We start from the raw sequence: 12,573 nt of genomic DNA, 5'->3' as shown, positions 1-12,573 counted from the left end.
CTGACGGTGTTCTTGCCGTGCCTATCTGCTGTTGCGTTGCCCAGAAGCCTGTCTATGCAGGGCATTCTTCCCCTTCCCCTATTTGGAGGACAGAGGGGGAGATAGAGAGGTAAGGAAAGGGAGGCTTGGAAGAAGGAGAGAGAGCCCTCTTGGACAGTATTTTTGGACTTCCTTCTCGGTCGGGGGCTCCACTAATAACTGGCTAACAACCAGGGCTCCTATTTAGCCAAGCAGCTCACAGCTGGCGCAGATGCCATGAAAATACATCAAAAAGACAACAAAGAGGGAGTTGACCCACTAATGAAATATCTGCTCCGGCCATGCAGACCTCAGGGACACCGTAATACCCAAGAGGCTAGCAGGACATGATCTTCTTAGCCATCTGAAACCAACAAAACAAGATAAGACAGTGATCCACTTTATATGGATCAGCCGTTGTAATGGAGGTGCAAGAGGCCAAGTTCACCATACATGGAGTAGGATAATGCATAATATATAGCATAATGTGCATAATAGCATAATGTGCTCATGAGATATGAAGAGGTCGTCAACCAAGGAGACAGTGGTGCTGCAGGGCGTTGATGAATAGGCTTGTAGCGGTGGCCCGAAGATGAATTTCTTCAAATGGATTGATGCCATGCTAAGCACAGTATACTTTATTTACCATAGGTTGGCAGTGGCTAGGGTGTTTGACTCAGCCAAAGTGAAAGAGTACAATTCCCGATGTTAAAAAGCCTATCTGTAGACATCCATGGGCGAGATGCAGCTCCTAAATGCTGCTTTTTTCATTTTTATTTTTTTTTACCTGTACATTTCCCTTTGATAGAAGTGAAGATTATACTTAAAAGACAGGATGAGGGAGATATAGGACTTCATAGAAAACACCTCCAATGAGATTTGAGAAAGTCCAAATAATTTCCCCAGAACCCCAGAACTATAGCTTTGAATGTTGGGTGCTGACTTGGTGTATATTTTCCTTTGAGCAACGCCTCTTCCCCGTTACTCGTCAGTCTGATGGCCCGGTTGCCTGGCAACGGCGTATTGTTACACGTTGGCGTGGAGCCGTTTTATCAGAGAGCCATAGAGGGGGAAGAGGGGGAAGAATGAACACAGTACACTTCTCCTAGTATGGTTCATATCATGATGAATCAGCCATGAACATCAGACTTCATTTGAGCAGAATGGCCCAGAAAATCTAGGATCTCAACCTTGTCCTCTTCACTTAACCAATCTCCTGCCCTCAGGTAGAGGCTTTAGATTCCCAGAGCCTGAACAGATTCAAATCGTCTTCTTTCCCCGGGCCAGCAAGAGTCTGAAAGTGGCTGTAGATAGGATCGAGATTTGTAAAGAAAGATACAGAGGAGAAAAGTTTGGAAAATAAACAACCCAATAAAAACAGCCCGTCCCTCTTTGCTCCCTCCCGTATCGCTTCTCCGTCATTGAGCAGTGTGGCAATCATGCACTGGTGGTAGAGCTATTGAAACAAACTCAGGGAACACATGGCCTGATTGGTCAGAAATTAGCCAGGAGCGGTCCTGAATCTAAATTGTTTCCCACAGTGGCTGGCTCTGGCTATCAGAACAGTCACACTAGATATTCTCACAAAGCATTTCACTAATAGCTTACGGATGGCAATTTCATTTTACACTCACACACAAAAGGATACAAACCTTTTTTTAACCTTTTATCATCTCAATTGTATCAGTCTGCAAATAACGAGTTTCTTTGTTAGTCGTTGTTGTTTACCGTCAACAACGTTAAATGTTCGGTATGGTGGACAAAATCGTTTGTTCACGACTGTTTTACTTCAGGACAATGAGGTTGATCTAAACAGACAGGGGGGAGAGTGAGTCACCCTAAAGTGGGTGGGCCGTGCGGGCGGTCTGGGGTTCAGGGTCGACACCGGCGGGTTACATAACAGAAACGACTGTAACCTATTCAACCCAGACGAATGACTCATCGTGAACGCGCCATAACCTTTCACATGAAGAAGGTGGAGCCCCTTCTGAATTACAGCCCATACCTCTTCTCTCATTCCTCCTGATCCTACTGTTTACCGTTTATTGACAGAACACACTCTGATCATAATTCTAACATCCAACTTCCAAATTACAATTACAGTGAACTCAGATACAGGTCATCAAGGAGCAGGTGTGGGGTTCGGGCAAATTGCTCATGAATGCCTGCAGACAAACTGTGGACATTCGGGGATAAAACCCAGAAATGTTCAACTGTGAGTCGAAATGCGTAAAGTCTCTCCCCACTGTCCTATCCTGACCTCCTATAGCGCCAGCTGTGGTAGGCTGGCATCAGGGACCGGCCACCGGGGAACAGGCATGTTCCTACAGGGTGAAGTGGCGGAAACAATTTAGCTTAGTGTCAGCACTTCTGTCTGCTTCCCAGTGTGAAACCTGCTGGTTGCCACGGGAGACGCAAGAGATGACCCTACCACCTTCCCTGCATCCCCCGACCCATCTGACTCCCTTCAATCTTCAGCCAACCTGCTAACCATTTCATCCACCCTACAACCCTCTCCTCCAGCTACAACCCTATCCTTTCTCCTACAAACCTCTCCTCCACACTACAACCCTCTCGCTCCACCATACAACCCTCTCCTCCACCCTAGAAACCTCTTCTCCACCCTACAACCCTCTCCTTTCTCCTACAACCCTCTCCTCCACCCTAGAAACCTCTTCTCCACCCTACAACCCTCTTCTCCACCCTACAACCCTCTTCTCCACCTACAACCCTCTCCTTTCTCCTACAACCCTCTTCTCCACCTACAACCCTCTTCTCCACCTACAACCCTCTCCTTTCTCCTACAACCCCCTTCTCCACCTACAACCCTCTCCTTTCTCCTACAACCCTCTCATCCACAATAAAAACATCTCCCACGCCTTAAAACTCTCTCCACCTACAACCCTCTTCTCCACCCTAGTTTCAACCCTATCCGCCTTAAAACCGTCTCCCTCCACCCCTCTCCCTCCACCCGCGACTCCTCCCAAACGCTCCCTGCCCTCCCCAACAGCTCTCAGATCAGAGTGATTAGGAGTTTGCTGATGGTGTGGATAAGCGGCTCCATCAGAGGTGTGAAGCCGCTGTCGGCCGCAGCTGCAGGACTCCATCTCAATTACACACTCTGAGACCTCGTTACGCAAACTCGTCGCGCAACCGCGGCATGCTCACTCGCAATCGCAGCTCCGCACAGAGATTAGCGTCGTCTATAATAATGGTAAGCAGGGAGGCTCGAGAGGCCCCGGGTGTTTAGTCTAGAATAGATGTTGTTTATTGGGGTAAATCGGGAGAAGATTGTGGATAAACCATGATAAGATGTACTGTCTAAATCCAAGGTTGTTTTAGAGATAAAAAACAGGGAAAACTCTGAGACTTTTGAACCACAGTGGAAGTCGACGGTACAACTTCACTCTTTAAAAGCAAGTTATTTGATCTATCTCGAGTTAGTTTCTGCTTTGTTTTATGCCGTTCTATGACAGGTGCAAATTCAGCACCTATTTCCCTCCAAGCCACGTGGAGGGATCCCTCTTCTGTGTTCCTCCTCAAGGCTCCGTTTCTCTTGGTTTTGGAGGAGCATCTCCTTGTCCTTTAGAGGGCTCAGGCAGACTTTACAGTGGCCGTGATGCGCCGTTTGAGAAGTTTGTGAGGTTGCTTACAACCACAGAGGAATAAACCAGAGTGACCTGCTTATACCATATCTACCAACAATTGCTAGATATGAGTAACTTTCATTGTTCCTTTATCAATAACAATTATTTAAATAAAAATATTCTTCGGCGGCACTTTTGGCATATTGTTTCAAGGTTGTCAAGGAGAAATCTGGTGGATAGTTGTATTTGACCGATGATGTTGATGTTGGATTTGTTTTGCATTGAACAAGAAATATCAGAAGGGAGCAGTGTCTCATTAGTGAAGAATAACGTTATTGACAGGATCAAGAACGCTGCGGCATAATTTCTAGTAATTAGGGACTAAGGGAGAGTGAAGACGTGAGCATAAATGGGGTGGCTCAAGGTCAAGTCTCCTGTCTCACCACGTGGGGCTTCGGGAGGACTGTTGGTGGAGTCGCCTGGGCAGGTGTGATTAACACAGCCATCGCCACCCCCGACTAAACAACCAAGAGAGACAGAACCCTCCCACCTGCACCCACCCCTGTCCAAATCAATTAAGACAGAGGCTCAGTGGAGAGCAAACTACACCCGCCACCGTGCTAATTACTCACTGGAGCATGGTATGAGTATGTGTGTTTGTGTGTGTGTATGTGTGTGTGTGTGTGTGTGTGTGTGTGTGTGTGTGTGTGTGTGTGGGGGGGGGGGGGGGGGGGGGGGGGGGTACGTATGCGTGTGCTTGTGTGTGTACCTGGGTGCAAGCATATTAAAAGTTACGCTGAAGAAACACAGCACACACAAGGCAATAACCCGTCATTCATGTGGGTCGCTACAGTACAGGTTTGAGTATTTCTGCTGTTGTGTGCTAGAAGTTAAAATAAGGTGAAAAGTAAAATGTGGAGCTATCCTCCAGTAGGGAGTACAGAGCAGGGGCATCACAATAACTACAACCCACGGGGTTGACTCCCTTAATCCAAGGATCATCCCAGTCTTTACCCTGGGGCTGAGACAACACATACAGCTTTTAGAGATCCACTCTGAAGCCTGTTCTTTATTCAAGAAAGGGCTTATAGCTATCTTTCTCCTTCAATCACTGTAACCCAATTGTTTTCTTATTGAACTGTGGAAGGGAAAACAAATAGAGAAACCTGAAATCTACACATATTTTACACCATTCCACCACACCCACACACACACACACACACACACACACACACACACACACACACACACACACACACACCTTTCCTGCAAAAGTATGAAAATATTGAAAAAAATGTAGTACACATGAACTATTTGTCTGTGTGCTTGTGTTTGTGTGTATTTGTGTGTGTGTGTTTATTGAGGTCCACAAATGGAACTACATACAACCTACATTAACACACAGATATATATATATACAGCGCCACACACACATACACAGATAAACACACACAGAAACATTTACACAATCAATTCACACTCGCTGAGAAGACATGCTGAGCTGTGGGATTAAGGGGAGAACAGAGATAGTGACGTCAAGAGAGAGAGAGAGAGAGAGAGAGAGAGAGAGGAAAGAGCGAGAGAGACGAGAGCCAGAGCCAGAGGTAAATTAAAAGAGCGGAGACAGCGAAAGATTGTAGTATTATTATTTTGTATCTAATTTTACTTTTGCACCTTGGGGAGTCCTAAAAATAAGTTTCTCTTCATCAAGTTATATCTTCAACAATTTAGCATATTGGTTTTCATGGTAAAGCCTTACTCTAGCCAGTATCTATCAATGCAACATAAGTGCCAAATATCTTGTTCATCATCCTCATCGTCATGGTAGATAGTCCTACTTAAAGCTGGAATAATACATGGGCCACATTTAAGAGGATGCGGTGTCACTGAGAATGTGAGGGAGCAAAAAGCCTCTGACAGACAGAACCATAAATCACGTCCGGAGTGACGTTCACCACGCATGAAAATTTCATTTCAGGAAGGAGCACGTGAAAGCTGGCGGAGAAATTTCAAAGCCTGTGCCAACGAGATCAGGGTCTATGTCTGCGGAAGAGGAGCCTAAATTTAACTCAGTCACGATGTCTCGTCTGAGAGTTTGTTTTGAGAGGGGCGCGTAGGAGGAAGAAAAGCAGCGGGAGTATGAGACTAGGGAAATATCAAGGACCACGTTCTCAACCCCATCAAGCTCTTACCATCAATACCCTGAACCAAACTATTTCTTTACTAACCTTACTATCTTCAGAGTAGAGTAGAGTGCAATAACATGATGAGGAACATAATTACATTTCCCTGAGGTGAACTTTGGTCATAAGATGAACATGAGGTTCCCATCGTTGGGTAGAGACCATTAATCGTTTTAACCTGCAGACAGGGAACCAGATCATCTCATAAGAACACTGCAAGCGAGGTCAGTGCTGGGGGCATTATCTCTCATTATCTTGAGGGATAATCAGAGAAATATCAGCATAACTTCTTATAATAATCGGGAAAATAATCAGTTTTGAAGCCCAAAAGGTTTATTTACTGGCTGGATTAATATGATTGAGGGATTAAGCTACTTATTTTGTACTTTAAATTGTTTTAAACTTATGATAAAGCACACTTGGTTAACTTTATATGAGTCAGCGTTCTGGCTCTTGGCCCTGGCTCGGAGTCATTTGAAGCGAAGGATAGGTCTTTAATGATACCGTCAGACCGAGTGGATTTTAATGAGCTGCTTCTAATTTAAAAAACTGACTATTACTCCCAAAAAAGCCCAAAATATCCCCTATTGAAGACACCCGCGACCATGTTCTGCCAACCTCTCTCAGTCTTACCAACAACAATACTTCAATTCTTATTGACAGAGTTGCCATACATTAAGGTGACCAGATTTCTGAAAGGAAAACCTGGGACATTTGTGGTTGGCAGTCCATATATTAACAAATGACCTGATGTTATTATTTCTGAAATTAAAAAAAAGGGGACATATTGACATTTTGCCTGTTCTTATCATGGTAAATGGTGTACTGGAGTAAATGATTGGGTAATAGCCCACATGCATTATGGTTTACTCTGATGTGTATTAAGCTTTGATAAACCAGCCAAAAATAATCCAAGGTATGTATTGATAGTCTATTGTTTATAATCGGCCATGCCTGCTTATGGTATAAATTCCCCAGAGAGACCCCCGCTTAGTGAGGTCACGTCACAGCCTCTAATGAGACTAAATACCAACTGGCTCAAAATGTATATACATGAGCAAACAAGAACATTTGCTATTTAAAAACGTATTCATATTTTCTTTTTAACCTTTTTGATAAACAGGTACATTACCGGGGACAGATCCAGCCAGGGACAGGCCACCAACAACGGGGCCTGTTCCCGGAGAACTGGGACAGTGTGGTCACTCTACCATACATGCCATTATGCTCATTTTCTAAAACAAAGCTGAACTTGCTTTTCACGCCAAATTAGTCAGCATCTCTTGTCTTCTCCACTGGAGCCGATTACCTTATTCGTTTCCTCTTGGGTTCCGGTGTATTTTAAGAGCCACAGTGTCGTTTGAATTATTCATTTTCCTGACTCAATAAAACACTCAAGCACTTTGTCCTGGTGAGGTGGTCAAACAATCCAGAAGAACGTTGAACAAATGGAGACCTGTGCTTTGTGCTTGTACACTTTGATAATTCGAGTTCAAGCTAAAGCAGATATTTTCTTTGTCTGCGGGTCAGAGAAGCAACTGATGACTGGAAGTATGCTCAGTGAGGCTTGTTGGGCCAACAGAACCTAACCTCATGCATAATCTAGAAGTGTTTGGTACCATTTTGTTATTTAGTGTTTATCCACAGCCTTACAGACTTGCTCAAGAATGTCTACAGGAAGTGAAGTGGAGATTGAACCCAGTACTTTTCGGCTGGGAGTCGGACACCCTACCCTATAGTCTCAAAACATCTGCAGTAGGCAAGTAAGTTCGGCTTGGGGATTTATTTTTCAACCTTAAGGTCGCAGACATTTTAATTAACCTCACAGATGTTTAGGGTCATTTCACACACATGTTTAGGATAAGGTGGCTAAGGCCAGTGGTTAGGTGGCTAAGGCCAGTTTCAAATAGTAAATTAATGGCCGAAATTTTTTGCGAAAAAAAAGGAATAATGCATCAGAGGCCAAGGATCACAACCATAACTGGCTGTCGTATATTCACCCTCATTTTCAAGTTGGGGTAAGTTTTTGACGACAGACAATAAATTAATAAAAAAGTTTTCTGCTATAAACTATAACAATTTCCGTGTTGCACCACCATGATGTAAGAATGACACTAAAACCGTTTAGGTAGAACGAGGTAAAGTTTACTGGCGGAAGATAATAAAAAACAGAACATTAATTCCCAAAGGTTACTACTTGAGGTTCTTCTTAAATAGATGTAGCCTACAATGAAAACATACAATGTTGTCTGTGTTCTTTCCTTAATTAGTTCAGTTCAAGTCAATTAATTACTGTCAATCAATTCAAATCAGCTATAACAAAGCTAATTCTTGTTAAAAAACAAAGACTGTTTAAGACAATTTAAACCTCTGGTAACGCTAGATTAATCATACCTCGGATGTGCTGTTCCAAAAACTCTCAGATGACGTCTGACACTGAATTGTAGTGAATCGGACACATTACTTTCAGATTGTGCTCCCCCAAAATACAATCAGAGCCCGGCGGGGGAATGTCGCGCCAATCAAATCCATGTCAATCAATCACCAACACGCCAAGAGAACCGCGCTCCCCGACCGGGCACAAGTTACAACGTGGCAATCAACCCGGATTCCGTAACTAGCCGACAGATGGCCAGACTGACAGATGGGTAAAAAAAAAAATGAGAGAGAGATTTTACGTCGCCTCATTGAGCCTTCTGTGAAACGTCGTTAATTACGTTTTGAATGATTGTTCTAAAATTTGGAACATAAAAATTGGCGCTGGATCAAATAGACTCCCTGATTCGGGTAATGGTGGTATATGGGAGCAGCAGGAGGAGGGGTGAGGGATGGGGGTAAGCCAGGCCAATGTGTCACTGCAGAGGAGATGACTGAGGTCAGAATGTGGATCGTGGGGGATTCGGGAGTTCTGCGTTTTGGCTCCACTGAATATGGAGATGAGACTTTCTTTATATAATTAGCATATCTATCTCCGTCCTATCCATCTCCCCGGCCGGTCGGGAGGAACCAGCCCCTCAAGAGATCACCATGGCATCTAGTTTGACGGAGACCAGGATGTCAGTGCCGTGGACAATGACATTTCTGCCTCAGCCGGGGGCTCAGCATCCCGCCTCGCCATCAGCATCGAGGGAGTGCCGCGAAACATTTCGTTGTACAATGAAAACCCAGCGACGTCAACTCTCATGCATTGAGCGTGTTTGTGCCAATTCGCTACTACGCAAACTTTTTCAATAATATATCCTTGTTGTAAATAATCATACGCTGCGCGCCCAACCCTCGGGGTGAAACCGAGCAGAGCTCTTTGAAGTGTGACCGCGACCGTACGCAGAAGGAGCTGAGCGCACTGAGCTCGGCCCAGTCACACCGCAGTATAGCGACGGCCCGCTGAAACACTGGGTTTAAGCCGTCCTAGTTTTCCTATCAGCCCACAGCTGTTTTGGAAGTGAGCTGAATAAAGAGGGCAACGTCATTTGCTTTCCTTCGTTAAGATGTGGCAAGCTCACAGAAGCGTAAGTAGGTCATTAGGGCCCCAGTGCAACAACTTTTGTGGGCCCCCCTGCTACCCAATACAAATATATTCTGAAACATTATGTTTGTCAAATTCCAATTTGAACAAATACACTTACAAAATCATTTGATTCATGTTCAACAGATAAATAGTATTCATATAATGCCAAATTTTATGAATCCATGCTTTGACACATTTCTTTCAGTCACATACATGTGGCTTTCTGGAAAAAGAGTTTTTGTGAACTTTACCCAGAAAACAATCCATAACCATACAAACATTGATGTTTCTTGACGCTTCCCTTTCGAGAATTTTAACTTAAGTAAACTGTTCATGACTCATTTAAACATTAGTCAGGATCATCTGCTTCCAAAAACAGAACCTAGTTCTCAGTAGTGAAGACATGGGAGTCCATTCTAAACACAATCTCACAGGTCCCACAAAAGTAAAATATAACAACGACATGGAAACATGATCAGGCCTACTACTTATTTAATAAGTTACTATGATATGTACTGTAATATTTGACAGGGATATTCATACACAGGTAATCCTGAGTTGACCATCTCTGCAGAAGAAGAACACAATAACATGATATTATACTACGCCATATACAATAATATTTTCTTTACACATCCTGTGACACACGTAGTTTCCACTGGGGATCAATAAAATAATTATGTGTATCATACCGGAGACAGAACACATTATACGTACAACACATTATCTGTCATGGCACAGTAAATCAATTGTGTTTGGATTGAGGAGGTACTGCAGGCTAAAACTAAACTGCATCGCCAAGAAAAAAAGAGGCAAAGTTGCAGTTTTCAATAACAGTGCAGTATAATCCTACACATTGTGTATTGCTACAGAGTACGAGATTTTAACAGTGAGTGATGTGTAAATATATATTTAATGCTTTCTCCTCTAGAAAACCACAAAAGTACAAAGTACAGTAGCTACGAAGGTTTGAATACCGGTAAAAAGGCATATCTAGTGTGTCCACGTGGGCTATCGTCCAAACACTTTGGAAAGTGAACTTGACCAAGCCTGCTCTGATGTCTGAAAGCAGACAAGATCACAAATAAATGTCATTGCAGTCGACACACTGCCTCCAAAGGAATAGGACAGAAAACAGCACAGCGGGACTGTGATGATTTCAGGAAAGATAATCTGTTATATAATATGGAGAATATCGCATAAGCATGTTTGAGTAATTAGTTAAAGATTTATAGCAAGAAGCGAGAAAGACGAGTATAGCAGCAATCTCAAGGTGAGAAGCGATTCTGTGGGTGGCTAATACAGTTAGCATTTCTGCTTAAAAAATAAGTACAGTTGGCTATTCGCTGTACCTTCATAAAAAATAAGGTCAGTATTTTATTATTATTATAAAACTGTATTTTTATCGACTCATAACACACCCATAATAGCACTACGGTGCGTTTCATAAAGCAGAGGTCTCGGCATGGCTAACACCTTCCATAATAGACAGAGTTTCACACTGATGATGCTAACGATGATGCTGTTGTTAGTAATGACTCAGTACTGCAACAAGGTGGATCTATCGTTCCAAAAATGTACATAGAAATGTCCTTCCAATACACATATAGATTTCATGAGTTTTTGAGCATCAGGACAAAACAGAGTTTTTGTTTGAAATCCTCCTCATACCAGCATCCGAGATGGGATTCTTTTAGTGTGAAAACGACGGGAGGATGACGCACGGACGAGGTGCTCGACCACCCAAGATGCGTTGAAGGAGCTTCTTGTCTTGAGGGAAAATAAGAGATAATAGCCTCTGTATATTTCCACGCCTTGCTATGTTAATATAACAAAAATCATATCTTGCTGCAAGGCCCCCCTGAAAAAAACCATTATATATATATATATATATATATATTTATAAAATGTTGATGTTATTATTATGAAGACAGTATTTTGACCAGATTGTTAATGTCTTTCTTGTTCTCATTTTGAATTCTATAACAAGACCATCAAGGAGCAAATTTATCGTTACGAAAACATTTGTTATTTGAAGTAATTCAGACACCTACTGGTGACTTCAGAAAACCAACAATGGCACAGCATACAAATGTCGTCTGTCGTTCTGAAGAACGGAAATAAAACGTTTAGTACAATAAAACATAGACCGTAAATGGACGATTTAAAGTTGGATACAACTGTGTCTTTCTTTCTTGCTCTGGCAAGAGGACGAATGGAAAACTATACACCCACACGTCAAACACACACACACACACACACACACACACACACACACACACACACACACACACACACACACACACACACACACACACACACACACACACACACACACACACACGCAGGCCTGACCCTTTGAGCAAAACCCCCCACTGGACTTGACCCCGGGCACCTACTACTCTGAATCTTACGAAACAAACAAACAACAACACACACAGCATCAGACACACAACCGCAGAGTCCAGCTACAGTTGGACTCTGGTGCTTTGTACCGAACAATTCCAAAAACAAAGTGTCCTCTTGCCACCAAAAAAACGGCGTTGGATGGCGAGATGATGTCATCCCTGATCTCACACCAACCCTGTCTGGCGGGGGCGGGCGGAGAACCGCCCCCCCAGCCGCGGAGGTCAACAGGTCATCGCGATGGATAACAATTCCTACGGACCTGAGATAAGGATTTGTATGAAACACCAGAACGACAGCAATCAGTTTATAAAAGCAATCCTGATCTACCGTGATATATATCTATATAGATATATAGAGATAGAGAGAGCTATATATTTCTAATATATATCATAAATACTACTTCAATCAATTCGATAATTATGTGATATTATACGTATAGATATGCTGGACTTCTCGGCAAGATTTGCTCTCAAAAGTTTTGTTATTTTTAAACACACACATAAAAAACACTTGTTGATGCCTCCTACCTAGGACGCCGGTAGGGGTAAAGGTAAACTACGGTACACTGTCGCCCATCTCTAGCGATGGCTTCTCTCCTATCCGCTCTCCTACGTAGCTCTAAACACAGACCCCTATGTCTACCTCGTGCCCCGCGACACATTTAGGCTACAGATTCCTATACCAGTGTCTCCACGCTCTCTCTCCCTTTCTCTCTCTCTCTGATGGTAGCTCTCATTTTGAAGTTGTGGTGTCCGTCACCTTCCAGTGTCCGTTTCTCTGTCCCCTGCGAGAGCGAGAGCGCCAGAAGAGAGAGCGGTTAATAAAGAAAACAAAACTGGAGAAGGCATGGGCCGGAGAGGCTGCTCAT

The sequence above is a fragment of the Pollachius pollachius genome (assembly GCF_949987615.1).
Source record: "Pollachius pollachius genome assembly, chromosome: 1".
Classification (NCBI taxonomy): Eukaryota; Metazoa; Chordata; class Actinopteri; order Gadiformes; family Gadidae; genus Pollachius; species Pollachius pollachius.
This window is presented reverse-complemented; position numbering follows the sequence as displayed.